This window comes from Chelonoidis abingdonii, chromosome 1 (assembly GCF_003597395.2).
Source record: "Chelonoidis abingdonii isolate Lonesome George chromosome 1, CheloAbing_2.0, whole genome shotgun sequence".
NCBI classification, from domain to species: domain Eukaryota; kingdom Metazoa; phylum Chordata; order Testudines; family Testudinidae; genus Chelonoidis; species Chelonoidis abingdonii.
Window position 1 is genome coordinate 67,341,907 of NC_133769.1, and position 5,074 is coordinate 67,346,980.

A 5,074-nucleotide genomic window follows, 5' to 3' on the forward strand; every position below is an offset into this window, starting at 1 on the left:
ACGGCGGGGAATTGTTGCCTTCTGTAGCTTCCACGGGAGCCCAGGATAGACAATATGGAAAAAGCAGTGGAAGCTATGTGGCTCGGTTCACAATGGCCAAAAAACGGCAGGGAATGGTTAGATAAAAGAGTAGATAGAAAGACGGGAGGACATGTGAGGTGGATTCACATACCCGGAGACAGGCGGTGCACCATCTGCTGGCAGTATGGCATTTGCTGTAGCTTTCATGGAGGGAGGCCTGAGTGACAGCACACACCCAGAAACACCTGCAAGAATGTTTTTGCCCCATCATGCACTGGGAGCTTAACCCACAATTCCAATGGGTAGTGGGGACTGCGGGAGCTGTGGGATAGCTTTCCACAGTGCACCATTCCGACATTCAGTGCTAGTCTTAGTACTGTGGATACACTCCGCCAGATTCAGGTGTTTTAGTGGGGACACACAACACTGAATGTATAAAATCGCTTCCAAAAATTCAACTAGAATAAGTTTGAATTAATTTCGTACTGTAGACGTACCCTTTGTATAATTGTAGTATACAAATCTTAACTCACCATTAACAGAGAATAGCAATTACAATTGTCTAAAAGCATACTACCAGGGATTATGGACCAGGTGGGCTTGTAATAAGCCTGAGGCAAATTTGCCAACCAGGTCCTTAATCCTTGACAGAGCACTCCAGAGAAGGATTTCCTGCTTGATTTTTTGATAGTAACCTGATTCCAGTATTATTCATGAAGTGTGTGCAACATTCTCTTGTGTCTGTAATAGCCCAACAATGAAAAACACACTTCAAACTGCAAATTATTATTTACTTTGCATTCCCTCAAATGTAAGACCTGTATTGTAAGGCTTTCTAAAGAGGTTTCTGTGTGGACTCTAAATTAAATACTGAAATACAAAGGGAAAAAGCGTGACTGGGATATGGAGACACTGTTGACTGAATTATTAGAAGCCTTCCTGATGTTTTTCATCCATCTCTATGCAAGTAGAAGGATAGGCTGCCTCCACAAACCATAGTACAGTGCTAGGCAAGGGGCAGACTGGTTTACTCGCCTGTAGACACCCACACAGTGACACACCCCAGGAGTACTGGGTTGTGAGGCACCTCACCACTACCAGGCTTATTTGTGCCAGGTGTGCATCAGCTCCCTGAAACCAACAGCCTCTAGTAGCACAACCCCTAGCTTCCTGGTCCACACAGGCCTTGCTCTCTGAACAAATAGCAATAGGCACACAACAGATCCCAAATACTTAGAGTGGTTCCGCAAGCATCCAGCCCCCTTATCTCCTGAACAGTCACAGAATTACCAGGCCTGATATTCCCAAGAGAATAGTACACACCAGCTTGTAAGGTTCAATTCAGGACCATCACTGTTCTGAACACCTCAGCACATATGTGTGTGTATATATATATATACACACACACTTATTACTGAAAACAATAATAAGATTATTTCAGAGAATAGAGATTTAAATACAAGTGAGTAAAAATACTGGAAACAAATGGTTACATATAAAATAAAATCATAACACGATTTCTAGAGGCGAAACTTTAACTAACAAGTTATTGTGTTATCTAAAGAAGCTTATCTCACCCAAAGTTACCGTCAGCATCTTCAGCCCAGCCTTGGTAAGAGTCCTTTTTCATGAAGCAAAATTGATGTCTTTTTAGTTTTTCAGTGAAGGCTGCCCTCTATGCCCCTCAAATGCAGTAAAGCACACCTTTGATTTAACCTCAAAATAAGGTTCTTCTCTCTCCCTGCTGTGCTGCTCTTCCTGCCTCTTTCACGCTTTCATTTGGGGTCAATTCAGACTGGTGAGAGTAGACCTATTGTGAATGAGACACTATTCAATTTGCATGTAAACAGACAGATGGTTAAACATATCTTGTCTGTCAGAATACCTTTCACCTTTTCTTCTGACTAGAATCAGGCAGTTCCATGGATGGTGGGTATAATAGGCCAGGGAAGGCTAAGCTATCAATCCACTGCTGGACACCTGGGCCGCGGCAGCCCTGCCCCTACCCTAAGGCCCCCAGTGACTGCTGCTGCCTGCCTGCTTTCCACTGCTCGCTGTGTCCCTCCTCCTTGGGGTGGGGGAGCAAGCAGTGAGCAGGAATGTCTGGCAAAGGAGTAAAGCAGCTCTATGCTCTGGGGCTGGCCGGGGGTGGCCCGGCATGGCTGGGCCTGGCCCGTCGCTTGGGGTGGCCGTGGGCTTGGCCTGGCACTTGGCGGAGTTGGGGGCTGGTGGCATGGCCCAGCTTGACTAGGGCTGACCCAGCAGCTCAGCCCAGCATGCCCAGGGTGGGGGCGGTGGCTTGGCCTGGTGTTTGGTGGTACCGGGGACCAGTGGCTCTGCCCAACTGGTGGGGGGCAGCCCAGGGGACCAGACTGGCACTTGGTGGGGGGCACCCCAGTGTAGCTGGCGTGGGCAGGCCTGGGCTCCTCCAGTCATGGGGGAGCCTTCAGGGCTCCCCCGTTACAGGATTGTTCGGGACTCCAGCATGCAGGGGGGCAGGGTCTCAGGAGGAAGGGGTGTGGCCAGTGAGTTAGCCTCTCTAAAGTGGGGATTCACCCACTGCCCATGGTCGGTTCCTCCCCACCCCTTTGCCTGTTGCCATCAATTGGTTCTTGGGTCACACATATCTGAAGGGACACACTCTATGGTTTTAAAGGTTTGTAAACCACCCAACAGCCATCAGGAACAGACCTGGCCAACATGTGATATGTGTGCACATTTCTCCCATTGAGGAAGGCATTAAAATACTCCACACTCTTCAGTACTTGCAGACAGAAGAGAATGCCCCAGTAAATATCTGCTCCCCTATGCTGGACCAGTCAGGAGAAGAGTTTTGTCTAGTGTACCGATGGTTCTGGTAAAGGATGATGACAAAAGGAGGAATCCATGTTTTCACATGCTTATGTATAACACATTTAGCCTTTATTGGATAATATCCTTTTTGTGCATCACAGGCGCAGCAATAATCAATGACAGAGTAAACTGAGTTGAGAAGTACAGTTCCTCTGCCATTTGATCTACAGAACTCGGTACATGTCAGCCCTATAACTCACGTCAGCCCTATAACTGGTGGCAACTGCCCATCCCTTGAGGGTTTCTTTGCTGCATAGGTGCATGTGAGGATGGCACCTGAGAAATTGAGGGTAACTGCTGTGTAAGCTGCTACCAGAACAGCTAGCCTGGGGAGAGGAAGAGCTCTTGGAGGAAGACTTCTTACTCCCAGTAGAAAGCAAACTATTTTGCCACTCGTTTTCATCTTTTTCCCTCTGCTTTGCACTACGAAGGACAACTGTTGCTGGTGAAGCACATAGCACCATTTGAAAATACAAATGGCTCCTGTCTTCACACACTTTATCTACAATTTGCCAATACTGTTATTTCAGTCTTCAATTTGAATTGTATTTATTTATTTATTTATTTTGGCATTTGTAATGTTAATTTCAAATAGTATGTCTTGTAGGACTGGCATTGGGGGAGGTGCTATTTCACAACTATGGGAGAGGTGCTTCACATATACATAGTGAGGACTACTGCATCTTTTATTATCACACCACTGAGAGTCACTCTTCAGTTCCGACTTACAGCAAGCAGGTTTTAACTGTGGTGTCAGTCAAGCTCAAGCCATTTCAATGGTAAACTACATTCAGGTTCTCTTTAGCTACACCTCCATCATCTTTTCACGGAGCAAAGGCCCTGCGTTAGACATTTTGAGGTTATGGTGCCACAGCTGCTTCTTGCCAATTCTGGAATTCCAGCACAGCCTGGCAAACATTGGAAATAAACAGTTATGCAAGTGTAACATGCATCCCATTACCTCTCCAGGTCTGCATGGCCATAGAGAAAAGCAGCTCATTCACACAATCATTCATACAAGTTCTGTGTAGATATTATAGTTACCAGCCTAAAGTTGCTTGTGACAGAATACTGGCCAGGTACTCTGTACCCAAGAGTGGAGCCGAGTCCGGTAGGTGCACCTGATGCTCTGGAGGCTGGCAGCAGAACCATAGGCCTTGTGCTACACTTGCAAGTTGCAGCGCTGGTGAGGGGTTACAGCGCTGCAACTTAGCAGGTGTCTCACTTAAAAGCTCAGCAGCGCTGCAACTCCTGTTGCAGCGCTGGCTGTATACCTGGGTCTGCTTCCGTGTTAGCGAGACCAGCGCTGGTGATTGCAGCGCTGTCTCAGGTGTGGACACTCACCAGCGTTTTATTGGCCTCCAGGTATTAGGACTTATCCCAGCATTCCTTCTTCAGCCTCTCTGGTTCATCACTTCGCACTCCACTGCCCTGGCTCAGAGCCTGGAGAGGAGGGGAGAGTTGTAGAGGAACCTGAGAGGGAGGCTACTGAGAGTGTTTGGAGAACTCCCAGGAGTCAGTCAGGCAGGAGCTATTTTCCAGCTAGAAGAAGCTAGCCAGTCGCACTGCTGGGACTTGGTAGTGAGAACCAGCAGAGGAGCCTGTTCCTGGTAAGAAGCTTTTATTATAAGGATGCAAATGTTTTGGAGCAGGGGGCTATGGCTGCCTGCAAAGCATGCCTAATGTGGAATAACCATTGATTTCCCTGTAGCTGCTCTTTGTTTCCACAAGCCACAGAAACCCCATGGCTTCCAGAGTGAAGCAACCCCACCCCTCCCAGGTGAGCTGCAGTGCAGAGTGCTCTGAGAGTAGTTGCTGTGGCAGATTGGGTGTAGGGTTCAGTGTTATTTCCCTGTAGCTGCTCTTTGCTTTCCACAAGTCACAGAAACCCATGGCTTCCAGAGTGAAGCAACCCCACCCCTTCCCAGTGAGCTGTGTGTGCAAGATGGCTCTGAGATAGTTTGCTGGCAGATGTGGTGTAGGGTCGTGTTATTTACCTGTAGCTGCTCTTTGCTTCCACAAGCCACAGAAACCATGGCTTCCAGGTGAAGCAACCCCCACCCCACCCCTCCCAGGTGAGCACCGTAGCAGCCCCCCTTCCACTGTGAGCGCGTGTGGGGAACTCGCCTCTCTATCTGCAGCTGCGGCCTCTCTGTGCTATGCTCAGAATGTGTAAATATGCTACACAATCTTCTCTTTT